Consider the following 22,637-nt stretch of genomic DNA (forward strand, 5'->3'; position numbering starts at 1 on the left):
CAGACTGGTTTCCTCTTTCCACTTTAGTTAAAAACAACAACAATGCAATCTACTGTGAATAAAACACACAAGTATTAATGAACAGCATTGAAAACTGGTGTAATTGAGAACAATATTAGAAGAGAAATTTAAATGTTCTGATGGTTTCATGATATTTATGACAGTTTATTTGTGCCTAACTATAGGAGAAATTATGCCACTTACTTGTGAATGGCAGCTAATTTTGCATGAAGTGTGTGAGTTTCTGAATTTGGCTGAATTTCCAAAGCATGAATGTGCATAATTGTGTGTGTGTGTGTGTGTTCAGAAATCTTCAGTGTGTGTCTCAGCGTGTGCCTACATCTGCATGTGAGTGAGTGTGTGCAGCTGTCCCAGGTGTGCGTTATTAATCAGTTATCAGGGCAGTTTATTTGCTGGGTGACAAGTTGCAATTTCCCCCCTGATTCAAGCGTCTTTGTCAGGTGGGAATTACTCTGAGGGTTCGTGACAAAACACTTCACCTCTCCGCTTCGTTCTCTCAGCTCTCCTCCTCTCCACCGACGCCGTTTCCCTCTTCCTCCATCTTTCACTCTTCCTCTTCTGCCGTTATTTTTCCTACCATCAGCATCGTCATCCTCAGGCTCTGGAGTAAAAAAAAAAAAAAAAAAGGCGGACTGTATAATTAATCACACAGCTTGGTCTAATTAGCGACAGACACACAGTCACCTCTCAGCTTCCTCGGTCCTAATAGCAGCTGATGTTGTATTAACGGCAAACGGTGCAATCCCTGTGAGAGCCCCTCTTGATGAATCTGATGAATGTGACAATAATTAGTGAAGACAGATGAGAGTTAAATTACCGCTGACAATGTAATGCTATCCTGTCTGCAGCCAGGAAGAGGGACGAGCTGACAGGCGCACGGGAACCAGTTTAGTTTCATACAAATTATTGTTTTCATGCAAATCATGATGCATTAATTCAGCATAATGAAAGTCCTAATTGCAAATTTAGTTTGACGTTGAAAAGAAGTTCTCCATGTATCTAAACAGGTGCTGAAAGATTATCTAATAAAAGTATGCGGTGTGGTTCTGTGGTCTGTTGGAAACTAGTTTTTTTTCCTTTAAGAAATCCTCAGCCAGGATTTTGGGTTTATATGTGAATTTTTGTCACATTTAATGAAGTGCAGAATGTTCCTGACATAAAGCGCAACAGAAAAACCCTGAAAACAATCATCAAAACACTCACAAACAAACCAACAGCCTAAGAAGAACAAACTGTCCTCAGACGGCTGAGAATATTTTATATTTAGATGGATGAAAATCTTTTGAAGATGAATTTCAGACGTCAACACAGGTAGAAAGTTAGCTTTTCAAATAAAATGGGGGAAAATAGTGAAAAACACAAACAGCAGAATCCACAATTACCATAAAGTTAAAGAATCTTTTTGGGCAAAAAGGGGAAGAATATTAAAGCAGCACCTATTTTTTGAACGAATAGTTGATAAAGTCTATTGGGCGTTAAAGGGACTAATGTGACCCACTGAGAGATTTATTGCTACAATTTGACAAAACAATTTCAAAACAAGACAAAGGAAAACAAATATGTTTAAATATTTAATTGTTGTAAAGATATTTTTATCCTTTTCAATATTTTTTTATTTAACAGCCATTATTATCATATAAATGTGTCACATTGAGATACTAGAGACACCAGAATATTTTTACACAACTATAAGTAAAAATATTTAACTTAATTCACAACTTAACAATTTTTTTTCTTTTGGATTTTTATGATTATGCAGGGATTTCAACCTATTTTTTTTAAATAACATTTTTCATGTTTTATTTACAATATAAGAACCTCAGCTGCTAATTTTTCCATGTCTACGTTATTAATACACATGAATATTTTTTTGTGTGCATAAACAGCATCCAAACTTGCTGAGATCATATTCTGAAAATAGTCTGAAAAAGGAGATTAAAAAAATAAATAAATAAGATATTCTTTTTTAAACTGATTCATCAGGCCTTGGCAAATATAATGTATGTGAAATGCAGCAGCAGGTAGCTCAACATGCTTTATGTAATCAGTACAAAGTTGCTGTAAATTCCCTTTTAAAAATGATTCAGTGGAACTTTAATTGCACAAACGTACCTTAAAAAAATGTCGACACATAGAAATGTGAAAAACCTTGAGAAAAGTTGGAAAAGCATCAGTGAAACCTAATTAGAGCTCTCTGCTACAGAGGCAGAGCGAGTGATGATGATGGAGAAGAGAGGAAGAGATGGAGGGGAAGAGACTGTAATTGTTTTCGTCAGACGGTGGGGAGCTATCAGGGCAATAAAGTAAATTAGCAGAACAAACAACAAAACAGAGAGAGAGAGAGAGAGAGAGAGAGAGAGAGCTGGAACGGGGGAAAGATGAACGACAGGCACAAGAAGACAATGAAATCGGTTTCTCTTATTTTCTCTCGGCTGTGGAGGAAAACACACAATAGTGACTTTAGAGCTGAGTGTAATGAGACCATAACTCCTGTTCGCCTCCAACAGGCAGGAAGATCGTCCGCTAACAGCGCCCCCTCTGGCTACTCCGGTTTCCTCCCACCGTTCAAAAACACCATTTTTAATTGGTTGGAGACGAGTTTAGGTTTTTCCGTAATGGTGTTTAGTCATTTAGGAGCCACATGTTTCTGGAAATGATCTCCCTCTCTAACCTACGTGTGTCAAACTCGAGGCCCGGGGGCCAAACTAAGTCCACTGCAACTTCTTATGTGGCCCTTTAGACTCCAGATGAAACAGTTGTGTGCTTAAATATTATTTATCAATAAAATCAAAGCAGTTTTTATCTATTTACTGGAAAATTACATCAGTCAACTTTTCTTGCTAATTCATAATTGTGAGTTAATTTTCTGCAAAAATGGTCAAAGCAATAAGATCAATCAAACTTTATTTGTATAGCAAATATAGTAAATGCTTTACATCATAAAAACATGCAGTGAACAAGTGAAACATTACAGTTTTTGCTTCAAAAGCAACTCCATCAGGTAGATGTAAAGGAACTCAGTGATTCAGCAGTTTTGCAGTTTTCTGGAAGTTTGTTCCAGATTTGTTGTGCATAGAAGCTGAATGCTGCTTCTCCATGTTTGGTTCTGGTTCTGGGGATGCAGACCAGAACCATAAGACCTGAGAGGTCTGGGAGGTTGCTATGACAACAGCAGATCTTTGATGTGATGCCAAGCCGTTAAGAGATTTATAAACTAGCAACACCATTTTATAGTCTATTCTCTCAGTGGAAGGATTGTAGAAGTGGGTGATGTGCTCTGACTTCCTGGTTTTAGTCAGAACTCCAGCAGCAGCATTCTGGATCAGTTCACAGGTCTGGATTTTTTTTAGTTAGACCTGTGAAGACGCTGTTGCAGTAATCAATGCAACTAACAGTAAACACATGGTTGGGTTTCTCTAGATCTGGCTGAGACATTAGTCCTCTCATCCTGTAAATGTTCTTCAGGTGATAGAAGGTCGACTTTGTGACTGTCTTTATGTGGCTCTGGAGGTTCAGGTCAGAGTCCATCACTACTCACAGGTTTCGGGCTGATCGCTGGTTTCCAGCTGTAATAACTGAAGCTGTGCATTGACTCTAGATCTATAACTCTAGATCGTTCCACTTTAGGTCCAAAGATAATAACTTCAGTTTTGTTTCTGTTTGGCTGGAGAAAGTTTTGGCTCATCCACACATTGATCTGTTCATTGATTGGATGGTTCAGAGTCACCTGGTGACATCGTAATGTGAAGCTGTGTATCGTCTGCATAGTTATGGTAGCTAATCTTATTTCCTGTTATAACCTGAGCTAGTGGGAGCTTATAGATATTGAATGAGAGGATTCAACCTTGGGGTTCCCTATATATGACTTCAATAAAAAGTTATCTATGAAACAAAGAAATCTCTGATCTTTATATAAGATTCCAACCAAGTTGAGCACTGGACCAGAAAGTCTGACCCAACTCTCCAGTCGATTGTAATATGTCATGGTCAACAGTGTTAAAAACTGCACTGAGGTCCAACAGAACCAGCACTGTGGTTCTGCCACAGTCCATGTTGCTAATCCACCACAGCGATCACTTATTAAATAAACACCAAGCCTGAAAACATAAAACTGTAACAAACTGCTCTTGTGTGGGAAACGTTTGAGTATTTTTTAGTGTTGAATCCCGAAACATATAGTGGTGGTGTTGTCAGTCGCCATAGCAACAAGTCTGCGTGTACCGTAGCAACACAGGGAGCGAGAAAAAATTGGTTTTGAGTTGTTATTCAACGGTTTTTCTGTTATTTTTTTCACCAGATTAATAATACCCACATCTCATGTAGTTAACCGTATCGTTCTGTCACAGCGGCGCTTTTATGGACGGCATGTGAAACAATCAGCTCTTCGCCCTCCAGCGTTGCGCGCATACGCAAAATTTCTGGATGTAAACAGTAACATGCAGCGTGTCGGCGGTGTTATATAAACCAGGAGCATTTTTGTCAGGTAACTACAAACTCATCCCTAATCAGTTTCTCTACTCTGTGCATCTAATACACACACAGTTTTAAACTGATGAACCAAACACAGCTCTGTGTCGCCGGATCATGTGGCTTTCAGCAGCTCTCGCCATGGCAACCAAACAGGATGTGACAGGCCGTCAGTTGGACGCTGTGGTGACATGTCAGGTAATGGAGCCTGTGTCACTGACATAGCGAGCGCGGGAGAACTCTTCATTATGGGAGAGCTGTGTGTGTGTGTGTGTGTGTGTGTGTTTGCGTGTGTGTGTGTGTGTGTGTGTGTGTGTGTGGGGTGGGTGTGTGTGTGTGTGTGTGAAACAGAGGGAGTTAAAGAAAACACGGCAGCCAGCCTTTCCTCTGTCATGTCTCATTTCCAAGATGCTGTAATTCTGTAATTGTACAAGGCAAGGAGTGTGTTGCTGCGTGTGCATGTAGGAGTGTGTGTTGAGTAAGGACTTTTTTTTTTTTCCTTTAACAGTTCACTGAGTTTATCTGGTTAATGTTTGCATCATCTTACAGTTTTAAAGCTTGGAATGTTTTTAATAATTTATAAACAAATCTTTATAATTTATAAAGTTTTCCAGTCATGAAGTCTAAAAGCATCACTTTAGCTCCTGTTTAAGCCTTTATTCTTCTCCATTTTATTAATTATTACTGTCACAACTCTTGCACTTTTTCAAATTGTTTGCATTTTATATATTTCTAGTGTCTATTTTGTTAGTTCTGCCTGCTTGTCTGGGTTATTATGATGTCTGCTGTTGCCTTTTCTGGTCAAGTCACCCTGTGAAAGAGAACTTGATCTCTGTGGGGTTTTATCTGGTTTAATAAAGAATAATAATAATTATAAAATGTTTTATATCATTCCAGATTCTAAAGGGGCAGTATTATATAAAATAGACTTTTTCTTTTTAAGCTTTCCATCATGTTATAATTTTATTTCCTCATAAAAAACAAACCTGAAGTGTTGCTTTGATTTTTTTATGCATGAAATCCTTTAGTCTCCATGGCAACCATTCAGCTGTTCAGGCCTGGTTGGACCTAGCCCCGCCTTCAAGGCGAAGCTCCTCCCCCACTCAGCTCCTTCAGACTAGCCAGCAGCAATTAGCAAACCTGTTTCCGTTGCTGAGATTATTATTAAAAGAGTTTGGTTTGTTTGACACAACGCAGCGTGAAAACAAACTGCAGCAGTGAAAATGTAACAGATGTTCCAGTTTGGACCCAAATCAAACCGAATCTACTGGTGAAAACACACCCAGATCCAGTTTGCTCTCAGAAACACTCCCAATTCTTTATTTTCAAATCCAGCTTGTTTTCTGTTATAGTTCATTAGTTAGCTTGACTTTATTGATTGTTGTGTAATAACAAAATAAACAAAGTTACATACAAACAAATTTTAAAACAAAAACAAACAAAAGAACAGCAGTAAAGTATTTAAACGTTAGGAGGAGTAGGAAGAAGCATGAGCTGTTTTTACAGCCACACCTCTTACGTCTGTAGCATCATCCAATAAATCACTATTTATGTCAACTTGGTTTTAAGTCGTTATTATTTAGTATTTTCTCCGTCCATATCTGTAACTAATGCACTGCATGACATTATAAGCTAGCATACTTTTCACATCTTAATTCTAAATGAATATACTATAATGCAGTTATATTTGACAACTTCATTAAATAGAAACAAAAACATTATAATAGCACTTACAGCAGTGATGACCATTTTCTTAAATTAAGTTTTAAACTGTTTTATATTTGGATATTGTTTGATTTGCTTGAATCATTACACAGTCTCACCCCACATACAATCTGAAATGTTTAAATTCACAGTTTTCCCCGAATTATAAAGTGCTTCCTTTATTACGAAGAACTTTTGAATGTTTTCCAGTAATGATTGATACTCAGTGATTAACAATCCTAAAATAGCAACAAGTGTATGTAAACTTCCAATCAGCACCGTTCTGTTAGAAACCTAATGGATGCTTATAACTTCAGATGGGAACAGGAAGTGATCATTTGGAGCATGTCGGCCATCTGAAGTCACTGTGTGTGTGCGGGTGTGTGTGTGTGTATGATGAAACTGGCAGTAGCCATCATTTGATTGACAGGTGGTTTGTGAAACAGCTTTACACTGATAGTGACTGCTGTGAAGGCTTTGTGTGCTACAAGGCCCTCATGTGGCTCTGCGCCGGCCCTTTAAATACTCCATCTTATCGGGGATGCTTCCTTCTTGGCTAAGCACTGATAGATGAAACGCTCCTCTGTTTTGCGAGACCATCTCAGAGAAATGTATGTAAAATATATATTGTCAGTTTGGGTTTGTTTGGTTTTGGTTGCCAGGATGTTTAGTCTGGGTGCGTTTGATTCGATGCGTTTGGGCCGATGCGACGTTGGAGACCGTCCCCTGGGACAGGTGATAGCTTATCAAAGTCTTAGCAGCCCTTCTGCAGCAGTGATACACACACACACACACACACTTCCCACCTGCACGTCTATATGAGGGTTTGTGTGTGAAACTCTTGTCGTCAAGTGAACGGTGGTTGGAAGGACAGTTTGACGTTCCGCTTGGCATCATGGGACGGCGCTGTCGCCTGACGATGCTGCCACCACGGAGATAACCTTCAGGGTGACAGTCGAGACAAAGACGCATGCACACACACACACACACACACACACACACACACCCCCGCACACACACACACACACACACACACGCCCACAAGCACACACACAGCAGACTTCATCTGCTGAGCTAAATGCAGAGGGATTGATCCTAATTAGTGCTAATCGATATGTTGATTGATAGTTTCACTCCGAAGAATTCATTTGACTTCCAAACAAAAAAACCTGAAATGACAACAGATAAAGATGAATTAAAATGAGAAGATTTTCAGCATTTAATAGTTTTTATTTAACCAAAGACAGATTATTGAATGGAAAGAAGAAAATTCTAAAAAAAAAAAAAGGTTTTAACCTTTATCAATATTTTTATCCTGTTTTTTTATTAGATTTTTTTGCATTTGAGCTCAGAGGAGTGGGGACTGACTGTCTCTTTTTATTTATTTTATTAAACAGTGAATAATAAATATAACAAAAGGTTTAAAGTTACATCTAAACCATTTTATTTCATGTAAGACTTATTCTTAAAAGTTTAACTTGTTAGTATGTGTTAGAAACAAATTTTATTAATGGAAAACATTAAGAAATATTAATTATATGATGACTTAAATAATTACTTTGTGTCATGTATCAGCATGGGTAAGCACTGGTCTCTTAGGAATCTCACATTAATTATAATTTTATAATTATAAAAAGTGCAGCAGAAAATTAAAAAGGGCTTTAGTAGCCATGGGAAGACTGAGCAAAAGTTTGAAAACATTTATTCAGAATCAGAAAAAAGGTTCAGCTGCAAGAAGAATGTTTTCCATGATCATTGTTTTAGTGCTTTTGAATAAATATTGTTGAAATGTTGGAGTTTATTTGTTGCCTTATAACCTTTATAATCTTAAACACACTTAAACAAACATTGATGAATAAATTCCTCATGTGTGTTTTTCGTTGAGTCGTAATGTCTTATAGCAGGAGGTTTTATGTTATACTATTTTACACAGTAGTTTAATAATTCAATGCTTGCTTAATGTAATTTTTAACATAAGACTCAAAGAAATGAATATAAATATCCTTTATTGTCCCATAGAGGGAAAATTTAGGTGCAACAGCTGCAAAGTAAAAATATATAAACATACAAATAAGAATCAAAGACTGAACAGTAAGAGCACATTTAAAACAGAACATAAATAAAACTTTGTAACTAAAATAAAATAAAAGTCACTAAAGTCACTAAAATAAAAAGATAAAATTATAAAAAATCTAGATCTTTAAAGGTCAGATTCATGTTCCCATCAAATAAATAATATAAAAATATCGTTGTTATTACGTTGTTATCGTTGTGCCCTTAAAGGACTTTGGATGATGCACAAATATATAAATACACAACATGTTGTGTTTGGTTATTTAGATGCAAAAAAATTATTTTTACATCAAATTTGTAAAAACTGCACAAATTTGATGTAAAATTTTTTTTTTTGCATTGAATAAATACAACTGTTGAATAATTGCCATCTAAACCCTCTATTAGAAGATTACACAACGTTTCTGTTTGTAATGTGAATCTCAACTGTTAAACCTGTTAAAAATGTAAACGTCATATTTTTCTTTGCCTCCTGTGGGTTAAGGAAGCCATGTTGTTGTCCTGCAGAGCTGCACTGTCATGCAGATGTAAGCTAACGATAATCAGCATGTTGCCTTTGTTTTAAGTCTTTTGTATGTAAAGCATTTAGTCAGCATGCATGATGCATTTTAGTTCTGGGGGTAAGTAGGTAAATATCACCTCCCAGCATTTCCTGTCTTCCTGTCACTCTGGGCGGTGTTAGCTGGTGTTAGCTGCAGCTTTAGCACCTGTTGTCAATGCTAACAGTACAACTTAGTCGTCCAGAAACAATGCCTGCAGCTTGGAGAGGATTAGTGCTAGTAATGTGGGTTAAGAGCATTAGCTCAGGGCTGATTGTTAGAAAGTAGAAGACAATAACCAGGAAGTGGCAGTAATTAGCTGAAGGTGATGTTACGAACTAAAAAGGCCTGAAACGCACCAAACAAAACCATTCAAGATGTAAAGTTTATCATAGAATAATACATTAGATGATTGTGATGCAATGTCTGAGCCGGTGAAACAGCAGAGGAAAGTGAACTGTCGTCTTTAAAAAAAAAACGGAAACAGAAGTTATTAAGAGGCTCAGCTGGGATTTTGATAACAAACGTTTTTCCTTTCAACATATGGGAACGTGCCGCTTAGATAATGTTTCACCCCTAATCTGGTTTGCTCATAACTAGAACACAGAGATCCAATTTTAATATAAATCACTAATAATCTATATGTTATAAAAGGCCTTGCAAAAGTATTCAAACACCTTGAACTTTAGAGTTTGTTGTTGTAACAAAAAGTGAGAAATGAAATTTCTTGGCATTTTATGTGCAACACAAAGTTGTGCATCATTTTAAGATTATGGGGAAATTAATATATGATAGATTTCACTCTGATGGTCAAACAGAAAGAGAACCTTTTGGTATTTTGGCTGTTAACTCTTTGGAAAAACATTACATTTTTCAGTAGAGGTGTTATTTACTATTTACCTGCAAGTTCTGTAAATAAAAAAAATCTGAATTTTATATTTACCCAAGTTTTCCTAAGTAATTCTAATAATTTGAAACATTTAGGTATGAAAAAAAGTTAACAAATTCTCTTTCACAGAACATTCTCAGAATTTGTAAGTAATTTTTGCTTACATATTTCAGGTATCACCTCTTTAAAAATATCTGCAGTATGTTTATACTTAGATTTTGTGTTTATATATTTAAAAATGCAATGGCATATTAGGGCTGTTGCAGATAGAAAAGAAATAAAAAGCTCAGAATTTTTTTTTAGATTAATCTCAGAAATTAAAAAATGAAATTAAAAAAATCTGCACTTGAAAAGCTCAGAAATTAAAAAAAATATATTCACCTTGTATGAATGTATTTTTTTCATACATTCATACAAGGTGAATGTATGAATGTATGAAAACCGTTGACAGACAACGGTTTTCTGTCAACGGTGACAGAAAACCGTTGAAAATGTTTTCTGTCACATTTTCAACGGACAGAAAATGTGTTGGAAAAACTGACATTTTGAGTTTAAAACTTTCAAGGAAAAAAAATAGGAAATTTCTGAATTTGATAAGTCGAAAATTTGCAACTTTCCAAACTCAGAAATTTCTGACTTTCAGAAAACATCTGAGAAATTTCCAGTTTTTTTCTAACAAATTTGCAACATTTCAAATAAAGAAATTTCCACGTCTTTTCAAGAACATTTTGGAGGTAATGTACTTCTGCGACAGACTGACGACCTGTCCAGGTGACCCCGCCTCTCGCCCGGAACGTAGCTGGAGAGGCAGCAGCTCCTCCCGACCCCACTAGGGACTAGGGTGTTAGAAAATGAATGAATGAATGAATGAATGAATGGATGGATGGATGGATGGATGGATGGATTGATGGATGGATGGATCGATGGATGGAAATGTACTTTTTTTCTTATTCAATCTGCAATGGTTGTAATTGACACAAATTAGAGAAAATTCTTGAATTTTGGAGTTTAGAATTGTGACACTGATAAGTGCAGACCTATATGATCGGATTCCTCCTCTGATGCCAGCGGCAGGCCAGGTAATGACGGCTATTTTAGATTTTCCTCTGGCGGCCTGACACAGATTATCCCCCCGCTCTCTTCCTCTCCTCCCATGGCGTCTGGTTTGGGAGAAAGGCCAACGGGAAGTGGTCCGAATCTCCTGTTGGCTATCAGCAAAGTGCCACTCAGTCACCCTAAGGATCCTCAAATGTGGATGAACAAATCCACACACACACCCACACACACACACACACACACACACACACACACACACACACACACCCCCCCACACACACACACTTATATAAACACACCTGCACTGAGTTGTGTGTTTAGCAACGGACAGGGAAGAGATGGTGATGAAGAGGAATGAACAAAGAGTTGGCAAACACAGCAGTTATAAGAAATGATAAAATGATTATATGGAAGTAAAAAAACATCTAAAATCTCAGAGTAGAGAGCAACAAAAGACACAAATCTCATCGCCTCAGGAAAGGAGGGGAAGATCCCTACAAAGGATCACACAGTGAGCCTCTGTAATTGAGGAAGGTTGTCATAGAAACCCCTGGGAAGAAAGAAGCATGTAAAGTGTCTGTTGACACTGCAAACACAACAAAACTGAAAACGAAACCGATACTTTAATTCATAAATCTTCTCATATCTGAGTCTGAAATTCATCGCCGCCCAGTCAGACAGCTGGCGAATATTATCAGATATAATTTATCGATGCAGCTTGTGCTAATTATTGCTAATTGGAACAAACAAGCTAAGCAAACATGTCACGCTAATAACAGAACAGAGATGAACGAGGATTGTGGAGTTGGTGCTGAAGTGCTAAACGTCTCAGTGTGGAAAAAGACACTAGACTAATCACTCTCATTGTGGCCTATTTCCATGGTAACTCCCCGCCGAGCCGCAGCGGTAATTTAGCCTTGCTAGCTAACGACACAGAGCGAGTCATTATCTTAGCACCAGGCTGCGCCCCCCCTATTTAACGATTCACGCTATGAATGAACAATTAGAGAGCAGATTGTTGGCCCAAGTAGAGGAGAGATGGGAGAAAGACGGGGTCACTTCATCGCTGCCCATCCACAAACTGATTGGATTTCTAATTCCACACACAGAAAAGTACAAAAAAACATTTAAAAAATGACTGATACAGATCATAAATCTCTCTCTATTCGTCAGGATTCACTCTGCAGAGTTAGAAGTAGTTAAGTTTGTTGCGCATACCTGAGTAAAAAATGTAAGGTTAACACTTTGAATTCTTTAAGTGCTGATGAACCTGCATACAGTGAGTGAAATTCTCCAGTGAAATGAATACGACTGCTGTAGAGGCGGAGGTTGGTTATTCCTGGGGAATGCACACATCATGTCCATTTTTACCTCTGAATGAAGCTGCGGCCTTTTCCATTGACGAACCATTTTCTGTGGAGCTCAGCACCAACATGTCTGCTGAAAGTAAAAATTCATCTCATAGAATCTCTACAGTTTTGTTAATTAGGTTATAGCATTCAGTTTAATAGAAAATATGGAATGCCATTGACTTTTAGTTGGTATAGAAACATTCACAATGAGAACAAATAACCTGCTTTAATTCGGGTTTTATATATGAGGACATAGTGAAACATAATCTGGTCTTTTCCAGGGTCTGAAACTGTATTTATTATGAAACTATACCATGTTTGTTAGATAATACTTGTACTAGCAACTTTAGAAGCGGTGGAAATTTAGCCTCACGCTTCAATAAATAACATTACTTAGCAGTTAGAAAATATGCATAGAAATATGCACTGGAAGCTAATGCTAAAGCGATAACAGGACAATGTGCTACAACATGGAGTATTTCCCTCAACAAGGTCAAATTTCTCATCACACACCTACCTGAACTGTTCGTACTTCAGGAAGTCATTCTTTTCAACAAACCTTTCGCTCATAGTTACAATTTTAATTTATTAATGATTAGCAGTGCTAACTCTGTTGTTGTTTTTACTGTCGATAACCAAAGATGTCTACCTTTATTCCACTGAAAGTTCACAAAACAGCCAAGTGTTTTAAATTTATCTGGAAAAATGTTTTTAGCTGAAGCTAACTGCGCGAAACATTTACAAAGTTAGCAAAAGCGCTAAGCTAAAATTAGCTTCGTTATTAGCGGAAGTGTGCCCGGCCCTGATTTCGTAGATGGCTTAGTTCCTGGTCTGCTCAGTAAGTGGACCAACTGTGTCCTGTTGCTATGGCAACAACTAAAGGAAGGAAATTAATGACTGTAAAGATTGTTTCAGATTACTAGTATTTGGCTGTTGTTGCTGAACTTTAGTTGTACGTCAACACCAATAGACTAACAAGTTGTTTTAGCTTCAGCTGCTAACTTTAACAATGTATTTGATATGCCTATGTTTGTTAACCAAAACCACACTGTCTCTCACAGTCAGTTAAAAATATTCCAAGAATCCAAGACTTGAGTTTTCTAACAGTATCATTCATTTTTAAATTCCTTCACTGTGTCAAGATGGCAAAGAATTAAAATGGCAGCTATAGAAATGGAGGAAACATGAACTCTGGTCTTTGACCCATTCTGATCAACACAGCTGTTAAGTTTTAGTAGTTACACTGTATTGGCCAAAGTATGTTACCATTCCAAATCATTGAATTCTGGTATTCCAATCACTGACAGCCACAGGCATATAAAACCCAGCAGGAAACAGAAGGAAACTCTTAGCTCTGTGGGAAACATTTCAGGATGCCATTTTTCTGGTCCATAATGACATGAATGACTTTAGAATGACCTTTGTGTGCTTGTATGGAGTCTGAAAGCCAGGCCTTCTCATCCAACATCAGTGTCTGACCTCACAGATGTGCTTCTGGAAGAATATAGTCATAATTTACATTAAACTCACTCTGAAACGCTTATCAAAGCTTAACCAGAAGAGCTGGAGCCGTTATATCTGTAGGCTGACACCATGGCTCAAATGGTTCTGGGAATAAACTGTACAAATTTAGGCCTGTTGCAGTGATAATCCCATGATAAATTAACACAAATTCAATTATTTCCATTTACATAATTTATCAATTTGATCTTTTCCTTCTTTTCTACCAAAAACCGAATGTTAAAGTCTTCAGTTGCTGTTTTTGTCTCCACTGGGCCATTTCTTTTTAGGACAGTTTTGTTTGCAGAGACTTTATAATTCATTTATTTGTCGTTTTGTTTGTTTATTTTGAATATTTAAAATGTCTTCCAGTTCCAGTGTTGAGTATTCATCAGAATTTAAAGTTTATTGATCTTTGAGAACGTGTGCTTGCATTTTTTTCATTACATTACTTGAAAATGATCTCAAAACAACAATGTTATCGTTTATTGCAGCAACTTCTGGGACAATTTATCATCCAGCAAAATTAATTGTGACATAAATGTATGTCAGTCTCTGTTGTTTTACTGATTCATTTTGAAATCGACACATAGCAGAGAGAAAATGAACAATTTTCTAAGTGGTAATTGATTATGTTCTAATTTTTTGTGTTGTCAGTTATTTGCAGCATCAAATTCATAATTCTAATTTAATAACTGAAATTCTGAGATGAAACATCTACAAAAAGCACATAAAACTTTATGGTAAAGATTTGTGACTGCCGATCTCCTGGCTGGGTGGATATCACTTTATAAAACACTCATATAAAGGAAGAGCAAATTACCTATTTTGTCAGCCAGCTTTCTTCCATTTGAGATGAAGAGCAAGGCCCTCGATGCACACTTCATCCGCAGCGTTCATTCAATTTACAGTTCACACCTCTCCCCAACACACACACACACACACACACCTCCCAAACAACAACTCCTTGAAGGTCAGTGCCTTATTCAAATGACGGTGCTGTGGTGTGTAGTCGGTGTGTGTGTCTGCGTGTGTTTCGTTTCTCCCTCACTGTCAGGCCTTTTGTGCGTCTCCTGCTAAAGAAGCTGTCAAGCCGCAGCGCTGAAGGGCTCACAGGAGGGACAAAAAGCATACTTTTTGTTTTGTTTTGTTTGCCTGCCGTCGTGTTCGGCTGAATGTGGGAGACTGAGAGTGAAAGGTAAAGAAAGGCGGGTGAGAGTGGAGTACTGGGAGGAGCGTAACGTGTAATTTAGTGTTTGCCTCACTCTACTGTACATTGTTTTAGTCGTGCTAAAGCTGCTCTTTGTTAGGCTGAGGAGATAGCCATCAATCACCTGTCAGCTGGTCAAAAGGGACAGCGAAGGGAAGAAGGGGCCCCTGTGTCCCCCTCCTCTTCATCTTCCTCCTCTTCTCTGCTACCTAGCAAACTTCAGGGTCCAGGGAAAGCCCGGCCGCTGGATTCCGGTTTGGATCAGGAGTCCAGGTGAAGGCCAGCGCAGAGGCAGGAAAAGTAACTTTTTCCCGTCTTGTTTTGATCTTCAGAGGGTGAAAGATTCATCGCTTTTGTTTTCCTGTTGCTGATGTCAAAAAGCTGCTTAATAGGAGCGTCTAATTGTAATATGACACCTCTGCAAACCGCCGTGCCACTCAGAGTCGTCGGTCGCTGTCACCAGACGACAAACCCTTCATTATGCTAGCTAATGTTAGTGCTAAGATAAGCTAACAGACCCATTAGTGCCAGTTCATTTAGCTCGTTAGCCAGAGCCTCGGGGCTGATGACATTCATTATATATCATTAGTGCACAATTAACATGTCTCGCTCTGACACGGCTGCTCCCAATGTTACACGACACTTTTAATCATGTTTTATGAAATGATTCGGCTGCAGCGACATGATTTAGGAGTTTTTACATCATGCGGCGTTCATTACATTAACCAGCTGTAACCGTAAATGGAAGTGTAGAGAAACGCCGTGCAAATCCTGAAGTGACGCTCTGCAGTGCATTTCATCTCAGGAATACAGTTTGTTTTGCTTCACCTTCATTTAGGAAATCAACTTTTAATTGTTTCTCAAGCTGTTGATGCCAACCTAAGTATTTATTTCTCCAACTAACGAGTCAAATGTTTATAAAAAAGTGGATTAAAACTGAGTTTTGTAAGTTTATGTTATATAAGTTTTAAATAATCTTTTTTAAACTGCAAATCTGGTAATCTGACATCTGTTCAGTTTAATTATCCAACGTTCTGCTGGAGGTTACTTCTGGTTCTAAGAGAGTTGTTCCTTTCTACTATCACCACGTTTGATCAGGACGAGGATTTGCTGAGTAAATAATTGGAGACGAACCAATTCGACATTAAAATCCATCAGTCCTGATGTTTAAACATTGGGTATCAGTGAAAATGTGCAGATCTATTCAGTCTAATTCTATGCTTTTCTATTTATTTTACATTATATTTAGAATTCCTAATTTTACTTTCTGAACGATGTGAAAGACGGGTTGTTGCAGCTTATTTTTACATGTTTGACCAACAGTTTCCAGTTTCTTTATTTTCTATTGGCTGTGTGACTTATACGTCGTTTTTCACATGTTTGTGAAGCTTTTTCATTTTTTACAAATGAATCTGTAATTCACTACATTTATGTTTGTGTTTTAAAAAAAGAAACATTTTGAGTCTAGTTTTTCTGTATCGGATCGGTACCAGTTGATTCTAAACCTCATATACTCTTCATCCTCCTCCTCTTGGTATTGGTATCATAAATGAAAATACCATAAATAAATAAGTAATAATTTTATAAATTTACATTATTGCAAGCCCAAACTGCATTTTGACTTGTTGGTTTATAAATACAGTCAAATTAACGTGTATCTAATTAAATTTAAATATGATTTCATACCAATACAGTGCATTAATTTCTTCACAGATTTGTTTAATAAAATAACTCAAACTGGACTAACAGTGAATGCTAAGCTGAGCCTGCAAAGTGTTTTTCTTACTTCCTGAGTAAATAAAGGCCTGAAAGTTAAAAATCCTCCTCATGTGTTGCACTGCAGAGATGCATATTAGGAAAGATAAGATCCAACATGCATTGAGCTTGATGCCTTAAATATTGTTCATATTTACTTCCTGCTGTGGTATTTTCAGACTGCTTGGTGCCATTTGGCGCCTTGGATCCGATCCAGACTTTTCTCTTTTTCTCTCTCTGCTCTTTCTTTTCTTCACTCTGTGAAAATGAAACCTGGCAGCAAAATAAAACCTCTCAAAAAGAGGAAACCTTTTTCAGTTCAAGATAATCAAATATTCTTAAGTGCATGTCAGTTATGATGTTAGCATATGAAATGTAAACCTGCACTTTATCCACACTGGACGTCTGTCCTGAATTTATCTGGTAGGTTTGAGTTTTAAGATTAGATTTGCCTGATGGAGCATAAACAAGTTAGACAAAAAAAGTAACATTTCTGAGATTAAAGTCAAAATTTTGAGCAAAAAAAAAAAAAAAATCAAATCACATTTCTGAAAAAGTCAGAACTGAGATTCTGAGATTAGTCAGTATTCTGAGAAAAAAACTGAATTTTTATATCCAAGTCAGAATTATGATTAAAAAAAAAAATCAGAATTACGTCAAAATTGAGAAAATAAAGTCCCAATTCTCAAAAAAAGAGTCAAAATTCTGAGAAAAAGTCTGAATTCTTGTTTTTTTCTTTATCCTCTTCCATATGGATTCTTGCTCTGTTGTTTTTGATTGATGGAAATGAAGGAAGAACATCAGAAACACAACTCAGATCTGTGTGTCAAAGATCTGAGAACATCTCCAGACACCCCCACCCCCCGACCCCCCCACCACACACACACACACGGCAAGCAGTATTGATTTTTCTGTCTCCAAGCTGTTGAGAGAGTGCGTTGTGTGTGTGCGTGTGTGTGTGTGTGTGTGGGTGTGTGTGTGCGTGCGTGCGTGTGTGTGTGTGTGTGTATAAAAGGGATTAAGGCCTTGCTCGGCTAAGATACCATCAGCCATCAACCCTCCTAGTCCGCTTCGGGCTTTCCCGGCTGCCGCATTGTCTATTCTGCTCCGCTATGTGAAAAATGTTGAATATCAACAATGGCTTTCAGTGGCGTATTGTTGAGTTTTTCTATGAACTAATCTTGCCTCAGTGAAAGAGACCTAGGGCTTGGACCAAACGTCTAGAGCCACAGCATTCCTAGCTGGCGAGCAGAAGGCTGGGACTGAGGGAGGCGGCAGGCTGGAGGAGAGGCAGGGAGAGCTGAGGGCCACGGGCCTGGGAGTGTGGGCCAGGGCCCGGGGTCCGGGGCCCACAGCCTGGGACAGTGGCTGCAGGAACGGGTTACTGAGCGGAAAAGGGGGAGGTGTGAGGGCGGGTACGGACAGAAAGGTAGGGAAGATGGAGACTGAGATGAGATTTTTTTTTTTTAAAAGCTGCAGGAAAGAAGCAAAAACTAACATGAGTTCTTCCCCTCTAAGTAAGGAGGTTTCAGAATCTGGAAATTTGGTCAAATCATCTAAAACAAACTTAGGAAAACACCAAAATGTCTGACTTTCTGTCGCTGTGGGAAGCAGTTTCCTGTTCCTGTTCTGGATGTAAGGCTGCAGTGGATGTCCAATCAGACGACAGGACCGCTGATAATGTCATAGCGACGAACGTGACATCATGGCCAGGTAAGCGCTCTGAAACATTTCATAAATAATCAGCTGGACGACTGATTGGTGAAATCTTCCAGAAGGCCACCAGTGATGAGTTTCTATCAGGGATGAACTGATCTGATCGTTTTCACTTCCGATATCTGAGGTTTGGTATCGGCTGATACCGACCAGATACTGAAAAGATCCTGGAAATGTCACAGTTTGTCTGTAGCAGTTCAGTCATGATAAAGGTCTTAATTTTATTCCACAATGGTCTTAGAAAGTCTTAAATTTGAGTTGATTAAACCTGCATAAACCTCATCATATTTTTTTATTTATTTACATTTTTGTCCATGAAACATTCACAACATCAGATGCTTTTTCATAATTACAGTTACAAACGCACTGATCTACATTTTTCACTTCCGATACCGATATGTGATAAGATCCAATACAGAAAAACAGGTGAATTAACATTTTTCTTCTAAACACAAACATAAATGTTCTTAATTACTAGTTTATTTGATAACTTTGCTGCAGTACTTCACACTTTATTGGACCAATAGTTTCACCAGTTTGCTCAAACGTAAAAACAACTTTAATTTGTTCAGTCTGTGTGATTAGCAGTGTAACAATTCGTGTAAAATAAATGACAAACTGAAACTGACAAAAACAAAAAGTTTGGTCAAATGTGTAAATTAAACTGCAACAAATATTCTGTCAGATGGTTCAGAAAGTGCAATTAGGAAATCTGAAAATAATGTATAACAATTAATAAAGCATAGAATCAGACTGAATAGATCAGGCACATTATCACTGATACACGATCTAGAATTTTTTTTCGATATTGGGACAGATATTAATATCGGCGAATCTCTCATTTTTAAGCCTCTGGTAGCTAAATGCTAGCTCTGTGTTGCATCATTTCTTCATTTCCTGCTGTAAATGAAGAAATGAATTTCAACATGAATTTCCTTCCATGTTGAACTGGTTTATTCACAACCAGAGAGCAGAACAATATGATGAAATCTCCTCTCGCTATATTTATGCTAAGCTAAAAAATGCATTTCTAACATTGAATCCAGGCAACAGAAACGAAACCCAACGCTTAGCAGGAGACTCAAAAGAAAAGACAGAAAAGACTAAATGTGTACTTATTTACCCAAATCTGTATTATTATTGTCAGTTTTTATAGATGAGTGGGAAAGTTCTAGATCTGCATGTGGATTTGGACTGGTTTTAAAGACGGTTCTGATCCATTTTCATATTAACCCTCTATGGCATGGCGTTGCCCTCAGGCAACAAACCACATATCTGTACCTCACCTTGGCCCTTTTATTTTATTTTTTGGGGGGCATGATTTTTGACATATTTTTGTCCAAAAAAAAGTTTTTTTATGAATATAGTTTTTGTTTGATTTGTATTTCATTTCTCATAATCAGTGTAGAAAATCTTGGTGTTCTAGACCAATGTTACCCTGAGGCAACAAACCCAAATCTGGTTCCAGGAGGTGTCAGAGTCCGATTTTATGATTGACATGTAATTAGGGACCACCAAGCTCCCAAAGAATGCAGGAAAATATTTTTTCCCCCAAAAAATAAAAAGTCATGCCATAGAGGGTTAATAATTAATACTGTCATCCCTGCTGTTGTGTGATGAATGTTTCCGTCACTGAACTGCAAATATTTGACAAATTTTTCCACTAAATCATCAATCTTGCTTAAATCATACATAACCAATGTTCATCTATTTGTCACTAAAATCCAATTATTTAAATAATGAAAAACATTAAATAGGTTAATATTTACATTTTGAGATTATTTTATTTTTCTTGTGCAAGTAGCTGCTCAGATCTTGTCTCTTGGTGCTGCAGTTTATGTAATTTATGAAATTCTTTATAAACATAAACCAAATAATGATGTTAGAAAATGCAGACAAGAATTTCTCAAGACAAAAAAATCTTAATTGTGCTTTTTTTCAATAAATATTGTTTTACATTTTTTTAAAACATATTTGCATAGATTGGTATAAAATTAACTGACTTACAAGTAACATTTCAGCAACATATGAGTTTCCTTTATGTCAATAATTCCTTAAAAAAGTTCTAGTTCCATAGATTGAGAGTTAAATTAGCAGGATATGTTTTTTGGAGGTAAAGTTGAGTTTTTATTTTTTGGCAGCATGCATGCAGAGCTGAGCGTCTGCAGGGGTCAGCAGGGGTCGTATGAGGCTCTTTGGGGTCAGTGCCACAGCAACCTGGATCTGAGATTTGGTTGGCTTAACCCCTCACCCCCAAACACACACACCCCCACCCACCCCCCATACACACACGCCGACATGTGAACATCAATGCAGTATAATCGTCGGCCTCTGGTGATTTGTCCTCTCAGCTTGAAGCCCTGTCATTCCTCCCAGCTCTCTTCACAATTACAGCCCTGAACTGAACTAGAAAATCTGCTTCAATCTAGCAATTAGTCCCGAGGCCACTGCCTCTGTGTGTGTGTGTGTGGGGGTGTGTGTGGGTGCGTGTGTGTGTGTGTGGGTGGGTGTGTGTTCTTATGAGAGCCACAGGAAAAACGCTGACAGTAGCTGAAGAATGTGAAATTTTTGGGTCACAGTTTAGCAAATAAAAACTTCAGGCTGTTATTGGAAAAAAATGCAAAAAGAAAATATTTTTTTGTTTATCATTTCTTGAGATTTCAGAATGAATTTATTTATTTGAAAAAAAGAAATAGACCATTAAATGTAGCAGTTGATAGTAACTAAAATAATACCACAAATCTGTAACAAACATCCAGAAAACTGCAAAACTACCGAAACACCGACTTCCTTTAAATCCAGGCTTTAAACCACCTGTTTAAAGTTGGTAGTAAGTGAAACATTAATCAACATATTTGATTTTTAATGATGGCGTTTGACTAATTATAGTATTTATATCTAGTTCCATAACTAATTACTGATGTTTTTATGATGTAAAGCACATTGAACTACAAAATAAACTTTGAAATGTTTAGAAATCTGATGCTTTGTGAAGTAAAACATCAGACTGAGCTGAAATAACTGTTTATTCTCCTGATTTACTGAGACTGTCGGGTTTTGCTGTGTCTAGGACCCTGAATCCCAATGATGAAATATTTTAAATGCCTGTCTGAGTTTCATTTTGTTCTGCTAGTTTAGGACACAGTGATCGTCAGAAGTGAAAGCAATCCTGGGTTTTTCTCAGATTATTTCAGCAGATATTTGAGACCTTGAGTTAGACTCGGTAACAACCAAACTGAACGGTTATTTTATGAGATGTGGCGGTTTTCCTTGAGCTGAACTCAGTGCTGAGTCACAGATGTCCAGTTTGTTGACGGGCGACAAAACAAGACGCAGAAGTACATGTATACGTGTCAGAAGTAACACACGACTTAAAGGGACTAATTATAATAAATATTTAACATTTTAATTCTAAGAATGAAATGTGGAATATTTTCCTCCCATTCTCTCCGTAAAGTTTGTTTTTGGGGAAAATGTGTAAAAACAAGCAGGCTAACGTTAGCATTAGATGCCATTGCTGTTTTGAGTAATGCTTCCCTTATGCTAATGCTAGCTATGTATCATCTGATGATGTGCAAGTTGTTGATAGAACATCAGATGCTGTTTGTTACTGTTTGCTAGCATGCCCTTAGTAAATGCTAGCATTTCACCTAACTTTAACATGTAAATAATGTTAGCTAGTGGTAGCTAACATTAGCTTTAGGTTTATGTTTGTTCTGTGTGTCTCTGTGTTGCTCTGTAATGGCTTGGTTCGATAGCACCATGCTAATGGTAGCATGTTGTTGTCATCATCAGCAAACACACTTGAATTTCTTGAAAGTAAAAGTCTTTTTTTCTCTGTTGCAAAATTTGATATTTCTAAAAGGCCGTAAAACTGAAGTTTGATGCACTTTGCTTTTCAGTCGGTGAAAAAACTGTGACTGAACTAGTCTTTAGAAAGGGTTGTTGGGGCGACCCAAAGATTTTTGCTATTCATTGAATACATGTTTTGAAAACATTATACTTTACATAAAACTCATAAGCCCAAATCAGGTGAGTTGTATTATTGTTTTTTAGTTTTTAGGATTATAAACAAAATTCAGCTATTTGAAAATTATCAAGTTGTATTCAATTTCTTTGAGAACAACATGGAGTTATTGGCTTGGAGATGCATTAAACTACCATGTATCAGTTCATAACTGCTGATATATATAGGATTACCTCTTACTGTACTGTAATTTGCATTAGTAAAATAATTTCTCCTTAGTGGATTGGGAACCAAAACTGGCTCCACATCCTGGCCCTGGTTGTTGGGCAGTACACAGCAGGGTTTCTTTTCGTTTTTCTACTGTAATTTTTTTTTTACTGCAAAAACA

At 37.3% G+C, this 22,637-nt stretch overlaps 1 protein-coding gene across 9 annotated transcripts in view; it reads left to right on the top strand.

Moving 5' to 3' along the window:
- The window catches only part of sox2 (SRY-box transcription factor 2), a 176,475-nt gene that overhangs the window by 63,496 nt on the left and 90,342 nt on the right, over nucleotides 1–22,637 (top strand). The window contains exons 1-2 of one of the 9 annotated variants that reach the window (XM_032571998.1): nucleotides 17,795–18,083; nucleotides 18,181–18,279. The exons of 4 other annotated variants lie outside the window; for them this stretch is intronic. The gene's annotated coding sequence lies outside the window, so the exon portion shown is untranslated. Of the gene's footprint in view, nucleotides 1–17,790; nucleotides 18,280–22,637 lie in introns of those variants that run through there. 4 more of the 9 variants (XR_004340457.1, XR_004340455.1, XM_032571997.1 and 1 more) reach the window with 4 other exon arrangements.

This window comes from Xiphophorus hellerii, chromosome 9, assembly GCF_003331165.1.
Source record: "Xiphophorus hellerii strain 12219 chromosome 9, Xiphophorus_hellerii-4.1, whole genome shotgun sequence".
In the NCBI taxonomy this organism is placed as follows: Eukaryota; Metazoa; Chordata; class Actinopteri; order Cyprinodontiformes; family Poeciliidae; genus Xiphophorus; species Xiphophorus hellerii.